At 32.4% G+C, this 20,181-nt stretch overlaps 1 long non-coding RNA gene across 1 annotated transcript; it reads left to right on the plus strand.

Annotated features, from left to right (window-relative positions):
• The first annotated feature begins 7,962 nt into the window (after positions 1-7,962).
• On the plus strand, positions 7,963-10,113 carry LOC140837820 (uncharacterized). Its single transcript, XR_012119474.1, has 3 exons — positions 7,963-8,085; positions 8,381-8,469; positions 9,600-10,113. It is a non-coding gene; the product is annotated as an uncharacterized lncRNA (long non-coding RNA).
• Positions 10,114-20,181: the final 10,068 nt, after the last annotated feature.

Genomic DNA, 20,181 nt, shown 5'->3' on the forward strand with positions numbered 1-20,181 from the left:
TCAGTCTACGTATAAGCCATGCATAATTCTAGATTTTTAAATTTAATTGACTTCATTGCATGATTATTTTAAATGCATTTCTTTGAAATTAATTATTTTATTATTTCAGTTCAGTAGTTGATTTTTAGCATTTCAGTTATTTCAGTGAGGCCGGACCGGAGTTGGAGTTTGAGATAGAATTTAAGATTCGAGAAATATTTCCGGGAGTTAATTTAGCTAGCAAGTAAGTCCATTTAAGTTAAAAAGGGAGGTTTGAGGATTTAATTTAATTATTTAAGGTGATTAAGAGATGAACTCATTTAAATTATTTAATTAAGGGGTTAGCTCACTAAATTAATTAAAAGATTAGTAAGGCTTTTAAGGATTATTAAATTACTAGATAATCAATTTCCCCCTACCATTTATCATGCATGTTTCGGCCACCTCCCCCTTGCCTAGCCTATCCTTTGCCAACTCATCAACTTTGACCTTTTCTTTGCATGTAAATTGTAGGATAATTCTATGATTTTTGGGAGCACAATTTAATTTATTAATGGGCATATCCTAGACTAGAAAACAAGGGAAGAAATCGGACATCACCCTCTAGAAACATCCCCCAACTCATTTGATATCAAACCATAATTCAAAATTCAAATTTGAGAAGACTAGGTCTTGGATCTTCCTTATATCTTCTACCCACTTCCCTCACTCTCCTAACCATCATTTCCCCCCTCTCCTTTTCGAAAATTCAGAGTGAATTCAGACTCATTTTCAGAGGTAAAAATCGTGAGGTGCATAGCCAAAAAGAAGAGAGAAAAAAATCGAGAGCAAGGTAAGGTAGAAAAGGAAGCCACTCTGTCTCCTCCGCGCCGTCTCGTCTCTTTTTTTCGTTTCTATTTCAAACGAATCCAAGGCATGTATATACTTTTTCTAAACCTCAATCAAGTCATATTAGCAAGTATTTTTCAGTACATGATCAGATTTTATCATTTCAAAAACCGAAATTTTCAGCAAAACAAGAAAGAAAATTCTGCACAGATTTTATCGACTTCCATGCTTCACGATTGGTATGTTTTGTTTCGATTTCAGGGATGGATCGTTCCAGGGGCTCAAATCTGATTATGGAAATGTACTAGGACATGTTAGGCCATGTTAGAACGTTTGTTTCAGTCCCATGCTTGCTGGAAAAACCGAAATGACAGCAAGTCCCATAGGTGCAGGAAATGGTGTTGGAAAATTCAGTTTCTTGTCTTGAGAGTTTGATCTGATCTTGGCTGCCCCAATGGCTCTTAGCCATGGTTGGATCACTCCCCTAGCATGTCTAAGACGTGACTAAGTCGCCCTTTTGGTGGGTTGGTCCATGGCTCATCGGTTTTTAAATAAACAACACGAACAGCCCCTCCCCCTCTCGGTTTCCCTTCTTTTGACAGCATATGAGTTTCGAAATTGTGGGGTTTCATGTGAATCTTGGTTGGCCTAGGGCCCTTAGCCACGATTTACACCTTGTCCCTAGATGTTTAGATCGTGCCATGGTCAATCAAATGGCCACTGGAACGACACGAGACATCAATCGAAGCAACACACTACACACGCATACAAAAGCATTCTCGGTATGAGTTTTTGGTTGTTGATGGAATGGTGCGAATTGGGGCCCAATCGGGAACAGCCCATGTGCATTACAATGTTACTATTTGCTTTAATAAAGCTTGTACTATTTACTTTAATAAAGTATTGTACTGTTTTTATTTTAAGATGGAATCCGGGGTTTCATGTCCGGCTCTTCTTTCTATTTATAGGATCATTCTGTGTCTTTAGGAAGACACGGTCGAGTTTGCTCCCCTCTCTACTCTCTCTTGTATACAACCCTTCTGAAGTTAATCAATAAAAGTTTGAAGTTCTGTTTACAACTTTTTAAGTTTATTGTTTTATTTTCTGTTTTTATTTACTATTTTTAATTTATATTTCAGAGATTAGCCTGAATGACAGGCTAAAGCATTCGTGTTAAATTATTACCTTACTATGACATGATCTATATTTATGTGAAACTTGGAATCAGATTGATGTAATAAAAGATTTATTTAAATTTCTGGAATCTAATATAATATAAGAGTCTTTGTTTAGAACATAAGGTAAGAAGATGAACCAGGAAATGGTGAACACAAGTGTAAACGCCCGTATTTTTTTGTATTCATAATTTTGCGGAATTATTAAAAATTTTCTAAATAAATAAATAACATGCCTCATTTATAAAATAAACGTACAAATAATTTAAACTTTTAAAATAACAGCGGAAGTCAACATAATATACATGCCTGGAATTTGTTTTGAAGAAAACAAATCAAAACGACGAATACGAGCGGCGGAGTCGGAGTTGGCTTTTCCTTCTTGTTTTGTTGCTGCTGTTTTCGATTATTAGCTGATGTTCTCTTCTGCTAATTTCGAAGGTGGGGATGATGGAATGCTAGGTATTGAAGGTGAATGATATAAGAGGTGTTAAATGAGTCTTGAATTGCATTTAGTTGAGAGTTACAAGTGCAAGAATTGAATGGGTTTTTGAATTGTTTCTTCTCCCCTTAGCTGCCGATTCTTGCTCTCGTTCTTGCTGAATTATCAACGGTTTTTAGTCTAGTAGGTTGAGTAGAAATGAGGTGTTATATTGCATTTAAATTTAATACCCATTAAAGAATTTAAAATGAGAAATGAATACCCCATGAAGTGCAATTAGGAGTGGTTTGAAGGAGAGTTACCAACCTTTGAATTATTTTAAATGTTGGACCCAAAATTATTATTACTAATTAGCATGGTATTTTATTGTTTAAATCTTGTATTTTAATTGTTTAAAGTTTAGCACCCTCATTATATATTTTAGTGAATTTACACATTAAATTTAGGGTGGATTATTGCATGGCATTCATGACCTCAAATTTAAATATTCAAATGCTAGGATTAATTTCTTGAACATATTATACCTAGATTAATTCATCCCCATATGTTTACATATTTTAATTTAAGCTTTAATTAAATATTAACCTAAAGAACTTATTTACCAACTTAGCTCTAATTAATTTATTAAATCCTAAAGACATTCTTTTTCTTTAAATTAAATCCTTCCTTAGCTTAAATTAAATTTAGGAATATTTTTCTTATTGCTAATCTTATCTCTAATCTCCAAACTCCGGTCCGACCTCGCGTATTTTCCTGAAAAGATAAAACTAAACATCTATTTTTAAAAAAAAAATAAATACTCATGACTCAAAAAATTTAAAAGAATGAATTTAAACTCTCATGCATAAAAATCATTTTAATTTAAATAACAGTAATTATGCATGGCTTATACGTAGTCTGATTTTCGGGATGTTACAACAAGGTTCGAGTTTATCCGAGAAAAATAAATTCATGTTGTAGCCCTTCAGCCTGCTTAGCCGAGAAATGGCGTTTAAGGCGTTTATGGGTGATTTTTTATGAATTTATGATTCTTTGGGCTCTCGGTAAATCCTCTGTTGTTTAATTTCTCTGGAATATCTTTAGTAAATCCTTTTATGTTTTGTAAAATTCCAAATAAGAATCTTATATTCATTATTATTCTGGAGTTTAAATTTCTCCTTTTCTTAGCTCAATTTGAGTTGAAGATGGTATATAGGCTGGAAACCAATAATCTTCATGTGTGCGAAAGCCACTAAGGAAAAGTTTGGTAAAACAATGCCAAGTATCAGATTCCTCTTTGATGAAACAGGTATTATAGGAACTTTTCAAGGTAATCCTATTTCCTTTAAGTTTATAACTAAACATGTTCATAGAATTTTAAATGAATTACAAGAACAGATTGAAAGAAAAACCTTTCAAATAAATTCTTTAAAAGAAGAAATAAAATTTCCTACAATTGATGATAAATTACAGAATCCTAAATTACAGGAAAAAATAAAAACTATTATAATAAATTTTCATTAGAAATATGTAATGATCTTCCTAATGCTTTTTGGGATAAAAAAAACATATTATTTCTCTTCCTTATGAAGATGATTTTCAGGAAAGAAATATTCCTACTAAGGCTCGTCCTTGTCAAATGAATTCTGAATATTTAGAATTATGTAAGAATGAAATTCATTCTTTGTTAGATAAAGGTTTAATAAAACCATCTCAATCTCCTTGGTCATGTACCGCTTTCTATGTTAATAAACATTCTGAACAAGAAAGAGGTGTTCCTAGATTAGTCATAAATTATAAACCCCTTAATAAGGTTTTAAAATTGATTAGACATCATATTCCTAATAAAAAGATTTATTAGACAGTTTAGTTCATGCAATCATATTTTCAAAATTTGATTTAAAATCAGGATTTTGGCAGATTCAAATAAAAGAATCTGATAGATATAAAACTGCTTTTAATGTTCCAATAGGACATTATGAATGGACAGTAATTCCATTTGGTCTTAAAAATGCCCCTTCAGAATTTCAACAAATAATGAATGATATTTTTTATAATTATAGCAATTTTATAATTGTTTATATAGATGATATCTTAGTATTTTCTAATGATATTGAAACACATTTTAAACATTTAGAAATGTTTAAAAATATTGTTATTCAAAATGGTTTAGTTATTTCAAAATCTAAAATGATTTTATTTCAAACTAATATTCGTTTTCTTGGTCATATGATTGAAAAAGAAAAAATAATTTCTATTCAAAGAAGTATAGAATTTGGATCAAAATTTCCTGACATAATAACTGATAAAACTCAGTTGCAAAGATTTTTAGGGAGTCCAAATTATATTTCTCCTTATATTCAAAATCTTACTAAAGATTCTGCTATCTTATATGATAGACTTAAGAAAAATCCTTTATGGGATAAAATTGTAGAAACAAATGCTTCGGATATAGGTTTTGGTGGAATTTTGAAACAAAAAGATCCCCAAACTAAACAAGAATATCTTATAAGATTTTATTCTGGGAAATGGAATACTGCCCAAAATAATTACTCCACAGTAGCAAAAGAAATTTTAGCTATTGTTAGATGTATCTTAAAATTTCAAGATGATTTATACAATCAAAAGTTTATTATAAAAACTGACTGCAAATCCGCAAAATTTATGTTTAATAAAGATTTCAAACATGATGTATCTAAACAAATGTTTGCGAGATGGCAGGCTCATTTAGCTCCTTTTGATTTTGAAATTATTTATAAAAACAGTGAAGATAATCATCTACCTGATTTCTTAACTCGAGAATATTTATCCTAATGTTTTTATTTACAGATATGTATTCCCGGGGAAGAGGAGAGTCCTCTTATAGAGGGCGAGGTGGCAGGGGAAAACCCCCTAATATTATAGCACAGCATGGCAAACAGAGGCTAATAGCTCAGAACTTATCAAGTTCATCAGCCAGTAATACTGAGCATGATACTGAATTATATAATGAGTTTCAAGAATTCTTGAAACAAAAGAAGAAGAATAATACAGATTCTCAGTCTTCAGCATCATATGCTAATATTATAAAAGAAGATGATAATGATTCAGCTCTTTATACAGAGACAAAACATCGTGAATTAATTCTTCTTATAGAAGAAAAAGATCTTCAATGGGAAAAAACTCCATGGACTATCATGGACAGATATTTAACCAATACATCATATGTATATGGGGCTTATAAGCAAAGAGGATTTTATGAAAATCTTCTTATATCTACAAAAAGTGTTGATATAACTCACTTTTTTAGTAATAATCAACAAAAAGGAAGTTATAACTTCTCCAAATTTATTATTAAAAAGATCATATCTATAGAAGAATGGGGTATATCTCCATTAGTTGAAAAAGAATTTTATTCTGAACCTCATAAAATGAGTTTCAAATTCAATTTTTGGGATTTTGTTGAAAGTTTTAATAAAACTTTATTTTATGAAAATGAAAAGAAGAAACATACTTGGTTTCTGAAGATATGTGAAAATATTTTTCATCATACTATTCCAAATTGGTTTTATATATGGTGGAAAATATTTGGTCCATCTGCAAAAATTTTGCCAGAGGTTTTTATAAAACCTATGAATACATGGTTAAATGTGTCCCCATGCATAAAGAAATCCTTTTCTGAACATTGGATTGATGGCAAGACTTTATGTCTATTCTTCATGGAATTTGGAATTCCATGGATCTGGAGATGACAACCAGAATGTGATTATACTGAGAAAGGTATCCCTTGTTTAAAAAGAGTCGGTTATACTAAATTCTGGTATAAAATTTTACGAGAGGATCCAGCAACTGGAAAACTTCATGGTCATGAAACTCTTCTAACTATGGAGGAAAAAATTTCTTTATATCAGAAAGAATTTCATAATCAACAGGAAAAAGAGAAAGACTCTATGAGTCCCTTCAAGATTTTGACTCAGATATATTCTGACATCTATTCCAAAGAAAAGATGATTGAAGTTTATACTGAGGAAATGAAAAAGGATTTATCCTCCAACATTGGATGCTCGGATTCAAAATCAGATAAATCAATGGCTTCCGAATCAAGTGACAATCAATTTATTCATTTAATGAAGATGCATGATGCTCAAGACCCTGAGGATGATATTCCTCAATTTTCTCAAATAAATGATATTTTTGTGAATTTGAAGAATTCTTTAAAAGAAAATATTAAAGAAGATTAAAATTGTCAGATGAAGAATCTGAAGCTGGTGGAATATCACATCTCATCATGGCATATCATGACAAAAAGTGGGTGGCATAACACTGTAGACTTTTTGAATAGCATGTTACTATTTGTTTTAATAAAGCTTGTACTATTTATTTTAATAAAGTATTGTACTGTTTTTATTTTAAGATGGAATCCGGGGTTTCATGTCCGGCTCTTCTATCTATTTATAGGATCATTCTATGTCTTTAGGAGGACACGGTCGAGTTTGCTCCCCTCTCTACTCTCTTGTATACAACCCTTCTGAAGTTAATCAATAAAAGTTTGAAGTTCTGTTTACAACTTTGTAAGTTTATTGTTTTATTTTCTGTTTTTATTTACTATTTTTAATTTATATTTCAGAGATTAGCCTGAATGACAGGCTAAAGCATTCGTGTTAAATTATTACCTTACTATGACATGATCTATATTTATGTGAAACTTGGAATCAGATTGATATAATAAAAGATTTATTTAAATTTCTGGAATCTAATGTAATATAAGAGTCTTTGGTTAGAACATAAGCTAAGAAGATGAACCAGGATGTAATGCCCGAATTTTGAAAACGTGATAGTAGTTGTGATGGTTTATGACTTTACGTTATGGTATAAATGGTAATGAATGTTATAGAATGGAATAGATAATTGATGGGAAGAATCAAAGGTGGATTTTGAGCTAAATAGGTAATGGAAGTGCAGAAACGGTGTGAAAAATGTGACAGTGGTTGTGGTTTTTAGAATAATGTTTTGTATATTGATCCAATTGATGTGAGGCCACTTTCATTAGAAAGATATGACATAAGGCTATAACTTTGTTATTTTGCGTTTTGGTCAAATCATTAGGGAAGACGAGCCAAAAGCGCCCCGAAGTGTGTCGTGTGTATCGTCGTTCCTATAATGACACATGTTGGGAGATTTAGCATAACGTTTTACTCAAAACTCCAAATGATTTGAAATTTTGAGAGGTTAAAGAAAAGACATAGATCTACAACTTTGTAGTTTACCACTTTCGCAAATTCCGAAGATAAAAAGGTGTTTTGGACAGAATACGGCGCGCCCCTGCCCCAAAATTCGCGCGATAGCGCGTCCGGACAGTATGGTGCGCGCCCCAGCACCAGATCTCGCGCGATGGCGCGCCCAGTACTGATTTTGTTGTTGTTTGGGGCAGAATGGAGCGCGCGGCAGCGCCAAATCTCGCGCTATGGCGCCCAACAACAATAATAAAAACGTGTTTTGGTGTTTGGGAAGGCATAAAATAGAATGGTATCATATTTTTCCTCATTTTCCTTCTCCTTCTCTTCTCTCTATCGGTTTGGAAGCTAGGGTTCTCTTCTTCCTTTTTATTTTCTAATTTATTCTTCAATCTATGAGAGATTTGTTCAAGGAAATTATGAAATGAAGTTAGATTTGTGATCCTCTCTCCAAGATCTTCAAGATGGTGTAATTATGTTATATTTTATTCAAGTTTGGAAATGAGATGAAGTTTAGAATTGATATTTGTGTTGATATTTGAGATGTTGGAGATGTTGAGATTGTGTTGGTTTGAATTTAAAATGGAATGGAAGACAATGGCAAAGTAAAGGAGCTAACTCTTTAGGACACATGCCATGTGTTTGATAGAATGATTCAATGAATGTTTTTATGGCATATTAAGGTTAAGAAATTTATGGATCTTGATTCGAAGCGATATGGAACTAATTATGAATTTTGAACAGAAATTACTTTGTTTTGATAGATGATCAGAGTTATTGAATTATAGTAGAATCCAGAGGTTCAAGACTTCTCACCTACGCATTTCGATCTTCTTTTGGTAATAATTGAAAGGTATGTTACGGTCGATAACATACGAGGTAAAAGTATCATTTTTATTTTAAATTGAAAACTCTTTGGCTTGATGAACTATTGGTGATTTGATGATGATTGTTGTATTGAGATGAGTTGATTATGATATCGAGATGATGATATTGATTTGCATCATGACATTGCATATTGAGCCACTTGTTGATTCAGATTTGATATGGCGGAGGTCGCCTTGATTTATTGATTTGTTGGACGTATGGGGCTATAGTTGAGTTGGCATAGTGTATGTGGAGGTCGCTGCTATGGCCTGAACACTCTCTATAGGTGCACCATAGTCTTGGGATTGTAGAACACAGCAATCCACCCCGAGCGGATGAGTCGGTGGATGTTGCTGGGTGATTCTATTCCCTTGGGTACTCTTTGACCAGATGATTCACTTGATCTTGAGATTTATTGATAGCCCACAGCTTCTGATCATGCATTGCATTATATTGCATCTTGATGAGTTTATATGAACTATGTGAAATTTTAATTCTCATATGTTATTAATTGTATCATACTGGGTTTATACTCACCGGCATGTCCGGTACCTCTTGTTTTCATGTGCTTGACGGTAGGTGAGGCGAGGCTTGGGTTGCCAGAGTCCAGTTCCAGGCGAGGAGATACGAGTTAGAGTGGGATTCTCGGGTCTTAGGAGCTATTTGTTGATGTTTGGATTATTCTGGTTCATTACTTTGGTTTGACATGTTGAAAATTTTATTTCAAACATTTGTGACCTTTAAATTATTTTGATGTTGTTTATGTGGATTGTGAACCAGAAATTATGCATTTACTAAATCGTTTGGTTTGATACATTTAAAATTATTAGTATTAGATATCGGACTCGGGGCCCCACATTAGGTGGTATCAGAGCGTAAGATATTTGGGAACAAGGTAGATCGAGTCAGTTCGAATTGCTTGATTATGTGATATATTTGATAGCATTTTCATTGTGCTATAACGTGAATTACATGATTTAAATTGAGATATTATATTGTTGAGCTTTATTCGAGATTTTTGAGATTGTTGAGTCTCAAGAGCCAGAGATGATTGATACAAGATTGAGATGATTATGATATTGTGATTTTATATGTGTTTGATCTATTTTATATCAGACATGGCTACTCGAGGTAGAGGTCGTGGTAGACCTAGACAGGACATACCAGTTGCACAAGATCAGGGTAGTGCTACTCATACTCAGATGGATATAACTCCGACTCCGATGGAGATACTGTTAGCCAGATTTCAGTCTTTGCACCCACCGATGTTGAAGGGTACCGAGAATGCATTAGAGTGTGAGAACTGGTTGGAGAATATGGATCAATTATTTGAATCTCTTGAGTATCCAGATGATCGTAGAATCAAATTAGTTGTTCATCAGTTATTGGATGTGGCTAAGAGTTGGTGGATAATGACCAAGAAAGCTTTAGAGGGTCGAGGTACGATTGTTACCTGGGATATTTTTAAATCTGAATTTTATCAGCGTTTCTTTCCTACCTCTTACAGGAAAGATAGGGGAGCCGAGTTTGCAAATTTAAAGCAGGGAAATCTGAATATTGAGGACTATGTTGCTAAGTTCTCGAATTTACTGAGATTTGCTCCTCATGTAGCATCTGATGAAGAAGCTAAGGCTGATCACTTTATAAATGGTCTTAATCCTGATATCTTTACCCTGGTTAATACTGGAAGGCCTAACACTTTTGCCGAGGCTCTTGATAGAGCAAAGGGAGCTGAAACCGGAATCATTAGGCAGAGAGGTTCTCAGTATTCGCAACGACCCCAACAGCCACCGTTTCGACAGCAGTTCAGGCAGGGTAATACTGGTGGTAACAGTGGCAACATAAGAGAGCAGTTCAAGGATAGAGGCAAACAATTTAAGAGGCATGGAAGTAATTTTTCGAGTTCTAGTGGATCGAGACAGTCTGGTTCAGTTCAGAGCACTGGTTATTCAGGCCCGACTTGTGGTCAGTGCGGTGGTAGACATTATATCGATCAGTGTAGAGGAATCTCGGGAACTTGCCACTTGTGTAACCAGGTGGGACACTATGCTCGAGTGTGTCCTAACCGTGGCAGTGATATGTCTCAGAGTGGGGGATCATCGAGACAAACACCTCACCAGAATCGTCAGACCCCTACAGTTCATTCTTATCAACAATCAAACCGGTTAGATCAGAACAAACAGAGTGGTGGCTACAGGGCAGGACATCCACCTAGACAACAGGCTCGAGTTTTTGCACTCATTGAGGATGAGGCACATAATGCTCCAGATAATGTTATTGCAGGTAATTGTTTTCTCTCAGGTTATCCTGCTTATGTTTTGATGGATACTGGTGCATCACATACTTTCATAGCTGAGCACTTTGTCACATTTCATTCGTTGAATTCTATGCCATTATCATCTACATTATCTATTTCTACCCCACTGGGCAAAGTGATGAGGTCAGCTGAAATGATAAGTGGTTGTGAATTTTGTTATGAGGATAATGTCATTGAGCTTGATTGTATTGTGTTGGAGATGTCTGATTTTGACTGTATAGTTGGTATTGACATGTTGACAAGATACAGGGCTACTGTAGATTGTTTTCAGAAAATTGTTAAGTTTAAGCCAGATATGACAGATCATTGGACATTCTATGGTAAGGGTTCTCGAGCTAAGATTCCTTTGATATCTGTTTTGTCCATGACTCGTTTGTTGCAGAAAGGAGCAGAATGTTTCTTGGTTTATGCAATTGATATTTCAAGGTCAGTACCTAAATTGGCAGATATTCCAATTGTTAGTGAATTTTCAGATGTATTTCCAGATGAGATTCCAGGATTTCCTCCAGTCCGAGAGATTGATTTCAACATTGAGTTGATGCCAGGCACACAACCTATTTCTAGAGCTCCTTATAGGATGGCGCCAATTGAACTAAAGGAACTAAAGGAACAACTTGAGGATCTATTGGCTAAAGGATATATAAGACCAAGTGTTTCACCTTGGGGTGCTCCGGTTTTATTTGTGAAGAAGAAAGACGGGTCTATGAGGCTTTGTGTCGATTATAGACAGTTGAATAAAGCCACAGTAAAGAATAAGTATCCTTTGCCAAGAATTGATGATCTCTTTGACCAATTGCAGGGTTCTTCAATATATTCTAAGATTGATTTAAGATTCGGATATCATCAGTTAAGAGTTAGAGAGGCAGATGTGCCTAAGACTGCTTTTCGTACCAGGTATGGGCATTTTGAATTTTTGGTTATGCCTTTTGGGTTGACCAATGCACCTGCGGTATTTATGGATTTGATGAACCGTGTGTTTCAAAGGTATATAGATCAATTTGTGGTGATCTTCATTGATGATATTCTTATTTATTCAAAATCTGAAATTGAGCATGCCGAGCACTTGAGAGTTGTTTTGCAAATTTTGAGAACTTAAAAGTTGTATGCTAAATTATCCAAATGCGAGTTTTGGTTGGATAGAGTGGTTTTTCTTGGACATGTGATTTCAAGTGCAGGTATATCAGTTGATCCGAGTAAAGTTGAGGCAGTCATCAATTGGTCTAAACCGACATCAGTTCCTGAGGTGCGTAGTTTTATGGGTTTGGCAGGATATTATCGCAGATTTATTGAAGGATTCTCACAGATTGCGAGGCCAATTACCCAGCTGACACAAAAGAATGCACCATTTATTTGGTCGCAAGCATGTGAGGCTAGTTTTGTTGAACTTAAGAATAGATTGACTACTGCTCCAGTTTTGACTATTCCATCAGGTATAGGAGGATTTACAGTGCACACTGATGCTTCACATCAACGACTGGGTTGTGTATTAATGCAGCATGGCCGTGTGGTTGCATATGCTTCACGACAGTTGAAGCCACATGAGTCTAGATATCCAGTGCATGACTTGGAATTAGCAGCAGTGGTTTTTGCCCTAAAGATTTGGCGTCACTACTTGTATGGTGAGACATTTGAGATATTCACTGATCATAAGAGTTTGAAATACCTCTTTTCACAAGCGGAGCTGAACATGAGACAGAGACGTTGGTTAGACTTGTTGAAAGACTATGATTGCGAAATAAAATATTATCCAGGAAAGTCTAATGCAGCAGCCGATGCTTTGAGCAGAAAAGTATGTAATATGTCCTTAATCACTAGCAGTGTATCTGATTTAGTAGAAGAATGTTGTCTTTCTGGTTTGGATTTTGTGGTAGATACTCAACCTGTAAGAGTATTTATGATTCAGGCAGAACCCGAGTTGTTTGTCAAAATTAGAGAGGCCCAAAAGTTAGATCAAAGCATTATGAAATCAGTTGAACTTGTCAAATCAGGACATCAATCAGAATTTCAGGTCAATAATGAGGGTATTTTGTTTGTGAATGATCGTATTGTAGTTCCTGATATTTCAGAGTTGAGGATGCAGATTTTGCGTGACGCTCATTGCAGTAAGTTCAGTGTACACCCTGGAAGTAAAAAGATGTACAATGATTTGAAGAAACAATTTTGGTGGAAAAGAATGAAATCTGACATAGCAGAATTTGTATCTCGTTGTTTGAATTGTCAACAAGTAAAAGCAGAAAGAAAGCGACCAGGAGGTCTTTTGCATAGCCTTAAAGTTCCAGAATGGAAGTGGGATCATATCACCATGGACTTTGTCACGAAATTGCCGAGGACGTCGAGAGGTTGCGATGCAATTTGGGTTATCGTTGACAGATTAACTATGTCTTCGTGTTTCATTCCTTATCAGATGACATATAGGCATGATCAGATGGCCAAATTGTACATCAAAGAAGTTTTGAGATTGCATGGTGTTCCTAAGTCTATTGTATCAGATCGTGATCCCAGATTTTCTTCTCATTTTTGGTAGAGTTTACAAGAGGCCCTTGGTACTCGTTTGCATTTGAGTACAGCATATCATCCTCAGACAGACGGACAATCAGAACGTACTATTCAGACATTAGAGGATATGCTGAGAGCGGTAGTGATGGATTTTGGTATAGGTTGGCAGGATTTGTTACCCCTTGTCGAGTTTTCTTATAACAACAGTTATCAAGTGAGCATTGGAATGTCACCATTTGAAGCACTATATGGCAGGAAATGTAGATCTCCTCTGTATTGGGACGATTTATCTGAAGCACCAATTGTAGGACCTGATATAATAAGAGATATGACAGAGAAGGTGAAATTGATTCAGAGTCGTATGCGAGCTGCTCAGGATAGGCAGGCTAAGTATGCGAACATCAGGAGACGGCCGTTGATTTTTGAGAAAGGTGACAGAGTTTTTCTGAAAATATCTCCTTTCCGTGGTATAGTTAGATTTGGAAAGAAAGGAAAATTATCACCGAGATTTGTAGGTCCGTATGAGATTTTGGAACGTGTTGGTGATTTGGCTTATAGATTAGCTCTTCCTCCTGCATTATCAGGTGTTCATGATGTTTTTCATGTGTCCATGTTGAGAAAATATCATCCAGATCCTTCTCATGTACTTTCAACCGATGAGGTTGAGTTAGATCAGAATTTGAGCTACATTGAGAGACCGATTCAAATTCTAGACAGAATAGATAAGCAACTCAGAAATAAATTGATACCGTTGATTAAAGTACAGTGGAACAAACATGGTGTCGAAGAGGCAACTTGGGAATTAGAAGATAAAATGAGACAAAAATATCCAGAGTTATTCAAATGAAGTACGCTTCTATTCTCGGTTTTATTTTCAGTATTGATTATTACATGATAAACTTGAAAGAGATGATTGATTTCGAGGACGAAATCTATTTTTAGAGCGGAGAAATTGTAATGCCCGAATTTTGAAAATGTGATAGTAGTTGTGATGGTTTATGACTTTACGTTATGGTATAAATGGTAATGAATGTTATAGAATGGAATAGATAATTGATGGGAAGAATCAAAGGTGGATTTTGAGCTAAATAGGTAATGGAAGTGCAGAAACGGTGTGAAAAATGTGACAGTGGTTGTGGTTTTTAGAATAATGTTTTGTATATTGATCCAATTGATGTGAGGCCACTTTCATTAGAAAGATATGACATAAGGCTATAACTTTGTTATTTTGCGTTTTGGTCAAATCATTAGGGAAGACGAGCCAAAAGCGCCCCGAAGTGTGTCGTGCGTATCGTCGTTCCTATAATGACACATGTTGGGAGATTTAGCATAACTTTTTACTCAGAACTCCAAACAGGAAATGGTGAACACAAGGTTCGAGTTTATCCGGGAAAAATAAATTCATGTTGTAGCCCTTCAGCCTGCTTAGCCGAGAAATGGCGTTTAAGGCGTTTATGGGTGATTTTTTATGAATTTATGATTCTTTGGGCTCTCGGTAAATCCTCTGTTGTTTAATTTCTCTGGAATATCTTTAGTAAATCCTTTTATGTTTTGTATAATTCCAAATAAGAATCTTATATTCATTATTATTCTGGAGTTTAAATTTCTCCTTTTCTTAGCTCAATTTGAGTTGAAGATGGTATATAGGCTGGAAACCAATAATCTTCATGTGTGCGAAAGCCACTAAGGAAAAGTTTGGTAAAACAATGCCAAGTATCAGATTCCTCTTTGATTCCAAGCCTTATGGGAATAATTCAATCCAGTCTGGCACATGGTCCAGTATATTTTGATGTTTATCCAAATTTATCTTTATCTTTGTCTGATATTAATATATTAGATTCTTTAACATTAAATGTTAAAACTCATGGTTATAATTATACTCCTGGCACAGAAGTCATATGTATCTGTTATCGTATTTATTATAAACCATTATTCACATTGAATCCTATGTGTAAAAGAATAAATAAAAAATTAAATGAAACTATTCTCATAGAAACTAATTTTAATAGATCTAATATTACAACTCGAAGATCTATAAAATAGGAAGAAATAGAATTTCCAGAAAACTGGATAATTGAACAAGCTGTTCCTAGAAATCCTATAATAAATAAGGATTTACAACAAGTTATACAAACTAATGAAGGATCTGTTCAAATACAGTTTAATAATGAACAAAGAAGATTATTACCCTCTTCTGTTTATGCTAGATCAAGATCTAGTCATTCTTTTATTTCTCCTATAGATTATATGGTAGACATACCACAAACTTCTAGAGCATCTACTTCTCAAGTTAGAGAAGAATTAGAATCTACTAATACAGTAGATGATTTAATTATAAATCAAAATAATATTGTTCATAAAACTAACTTTCAAAAAGTTAGAGAAACTGATACAGTTTCAGAAATGAATTTTAGTATTTAATGGATAGTAAACCAAAGATTGATTTTACTAAAGTATCTTCTGCTAGAGCAAAGATCAATGCAGAATTTTATTTACCCAAATGGGAATCTTTCAGAGATTGGTACTTTAAAAGTTTTTCTGAAGAAGAGTTTGAATATATTGTTTCAACATTTTATAAATATTGTGAAAACCAGAATAAATTAATACATTTTGTTCCTTGGTTTTTTAAAACATTTATTATAGATTATATTTCTATTCTTGAAAGAAATTATAAACTTTCTTCAGGACAGATTCAAAAATATGTTTACCCTCCTCAACAATCTTTTATAATAGAAAAGAATAATAAAATTTTAAATTTTACTGCCTTTTCAAATTTATTTGAAAATGATATGTTACAAATTACTGTTAAACATATAAATCAGATAATTGAAAAACAGAATTATACAAATTTATATCTTACGATTATAGGAGAAGAAATAAATTATCTTAAGGATCGCATTGATAAAATTATTTTAGCTATTAATAAAATCAAACCAGATGTTCACATAGAAGAACCAGAAAATAATATTGTTTCTGTTGCTACTTCATCGATACAATCCCCTCTTGATATAAAGGATTTTAAATTTAAATCTTCTATTTCTGATATAGAAAAATTATTAGAAGAAAAATTTAGAAATCTTAATTTAAATACTCTTAATGAAGAGTTTGAAGATTTAGAGAAAATTAATAATCATTCTGATGATGAAATTAATAAAATTAAATGGGCTGATAGACCTACTACATCCAAATATTATTATAATAAACCTACTCCCATGGATGTCCTCATTGAAGAAAACGAATATATTTTCGCTAATAGTTATAATGAGAAAAATATTTATGAATGAAATATTAATGGTTATAGTGATAGGCAAATTTATAATACTGCTCACAGAATGCTTATGTATAGTACTATGTGTAAAACATCAGGAAATACTGATAAAAATATTGCTAAAATGATAACAGCAGGATTCACTGGACAACTTAAAGGTTGGTGGGATAATTATTTACATTATTCTCAAAAAGATGATATCTTTAATTCCATAAAAATAGAGAATAATATTCAATCAGAAAATGTAGTTTATACATTAATATTAACTATGACTGAACATTTTACTGGAAAATTCACTGATAATAGTGGACAAATTAGAACTTTATTAAGTAATCTAAAATGTAAAACACTTACTGATTTTAGATGGTATAAAGATACCTTCTTATCTCGTATTTATGAGATTCCAGACTGTAATAATAGTCTGTAGAAACCTAAATTTATAGATGGTTTACCTTTCTTATTTGCTGAAAGAGTTAGAAAAGTATTAAGAAAAGAAGATATAAATATCTCTTGTGATAATTACACTTATGGTAATTTAATTAATACTTGTATTCAAGAGGGTTTAGCTCTCTGTAATGAAATAAAATTAAATAATCAAATTAAAAGACAGAATTTACTAGAGAAAAAACAATTAGGAAAATTTTGTGATCAATTTGGTTTGGACTTACCTAATAAAGGTAAGAAGAAAATTAAAGATAATAATGAAAAAATATATAAGAAAAGACATTTGTCTGATAGACAAAGAGATAGAAAAAAGAAAAGAAAAGATATCTGTGAATCAGGGAAAACTGATAGGAAAAAAGAAAAATACAAAAATAAATTAATAATTTGCAGAAAATGTAAAAAGCCAGGACATTATGTTAATCAATGTTGGGCTAAAAACAAAATTAATAATTTAGATATAGATGATAATTTAAAAGAAACATTATTTAAAATAATAATGGATTCAAATAATAATTCTGACAGTGAAACTGAAAATTATTCAGAATCCTATAATTCAGAAGAAATTGTTGATAATGAATCTGATATTTCAGATTTAGAAGAATGCAATAATTGTATACTAGGAAAATCTTGTATTAATCCTATAGAGGATAATAATAAAAATGATGAGTTTTATAAACTTATGTCTCAATTTCAAGATTTAAATATTAATGTTTTAACTAACAATAGTATTTTAGAATTCCTTAAAATGATTAAGAATCCAATACTAAAATCTACAATTATTGATCAAATGGAGAATACTGCTTCAACAAGTAGTAATGATAATAACATTCTTGTTAAACAAGAACAAGCTTATTCTATGAAAGAAGTAAAAAATCTTTTACAGAAAAAATATAGTCAACAAAATCCAATTACTATACAGGATTTAGTTAAAGAGATTGATAATCTAAAAGAACAAGTAAAATTTTACATAATAACAATAATAGTTTAAATTATCGTATTTCAGTCATTGAAAATAATAATAATTCAATTTCTGAGAGTTTTGAAAATATTCAAGATATTTCCTTTCCTGATAATAATCAGAAACTTGTTCAAGATATTCAAGATATTATAGGAACTTTTCAAGGTAATCCTATTTCCTTTAAGTTTATAACTAAACTTGTTCATAGAATTTTAAATGAATTACAAGAACAGATTGAAAGAAAAACCTTTCAAATAAATTCTTTAAAAGAAGAAATAAAATTTCTTACAATTGATGATAAATTACAGAATCCTAAATTACAGGAAAAAATAAAAACTATTTATAATAAATTTTCATTAGAAATATGTAATGATCTTCCTAATGCTTTTTGGGATAGAAAAAACATATTATTTCTCTTCCTTATAAAGATGATTTTCAGGAAAGAAATATTCCTACTAAGGCTCGTCCTTGTCAAATGAATTCTGAATATTTAGAATTATGTAAGAATGAAATTCATTCTTTGTTAGATAAAGGTTTAATAAAACCTTCTCAATCTCCTTGGTCATGTACTGCTTTCTATGTTAATAAACACTCTGAACAAGAAAGAGGTGTTCCTAGATTAGTCATAAACTATAAACCCCTTAATAAGGTTTTAAAATGGATTAGGCATCCTATTCCTAATAAAAAATATTATTAGACAGATTAGTTCATGCAATTATATTCTCAAAATTTGATTTAAAATCAGGATTTTGACAGATTCAAATAAAAGAATCTGATAGATACAAAACTACTTTTAATGTTCCTATAGGACATTATGAATGGACAGTAATGCCATTTGGCCTTAAAAATGCCCCTTCAGAATTTCAACAAATAATGAATGATATTTTTTATAATTATAGCAATTTTATAATCGTTTATATAGATGATATCTTAGTATTTTCTAATGATATTGAAACACATTTTAAACATTTAGAAATGTTTAAAAATATTGTTATTCAAAATGGATTAGTTATTTCAAAATCTAAAATGATTTTATTTCAAACTAATATTCGTTTTCTTGGTCATATGATTGAAAAGGGAAAAATAATTCCTATTCAAAGAAGTATAGAATTTGGATCAAAATTTCCTGACATAATAACTGATAAAACTCAGTTGCAAAGATTTTTAGGGAGTCTAATTTCTCCTTATATTCAAAATCTTACTAAAGATTCTCCTATCTTATATGATAGACTTAAGAAAAATCCTTTATGGGATAAAATTGTAGAAACAAATGCCTCGGATATAGGTTTTGGTGGAATTTTAAAACAAAAAGATCCCCAAAATAAACAAGAATATCTTATAAGATTTTATTCTAAGAAATGGAATAATGCCCAGAAAAATTACTCCACAGTAGCAAAAGAAATTTTAGCTATTGTTAGATGTATCTTAAAATTTTAGGATGATTTATACAATCAAAAGTTTATTATAAAAACTGACTGCAAATCTGCAAAATTTATGTTTAATAAAGATTTCAAACATGATGTATCTAAACAAATGTTTGCAAGATGGCAGGCTCATTTAGCTCCTTTTGATTTTGAAATTATTTATAAAAAAGGTGAAGATAATCATCTACCTGATTTTTTAACTCGAGAATATTTATCCTAATGTTTACATTTACAGATATGTATTCCCGAGGAAGAGGAGAGTCCTCTTATAGAGGGCGAGGTGGCAGGGGAAAACCCCCTAATATTATAGCACAGCATGGCAAACAGAGGCTAATAGCCCAGAACTTATCAAGTTCATCAGCCAGTAATACTGAGCAGGATACTGAATTATATAATGAGTTTCAAGAATTCTTGAAACAAAAGAAGAAGAATAATACAGATTCTCAGTCTTCAGCATCATATGCTAATATTATAAAAGAAGATGATAATGATTCAGCTCTTTATACAGAGACAAAACATCGTGAATTAATTCTTCTTATAGAAGAAAAAGATCTTCAATGGGAAAAAACTCCTTGGACTATCATGGACAGATATTTAACCAATACATCATATGTATATGGGGCTTATAAGCAAAGAGGATTTTATGAAAATCTTCTTATATCTACAAAAAGTGTTGATATAACTCACTTTTTTAGTAATACTCAACAAAAAGGAAGTTATAACTTCTCCAAATTTATTATTAAAAAGATCATATCTATAGAAGAATGGGGTATATCTCCATTAGTTGAAAA

This window comes from Primulina eburnea, chromosome 8, assembly GCF_022965805.1.
Source record: "Primulina eburnea isolate SZY01 chromosome 8, ASM2296580v1, whole genome shotgun sequence".
NCBI classification, from domain to species: Eukaryota; Viridiplantae; Streptophyta; class Magnoliopsida; order Lamiales; family Gesneriaceae; genus Primulina; species Primulina eburnea.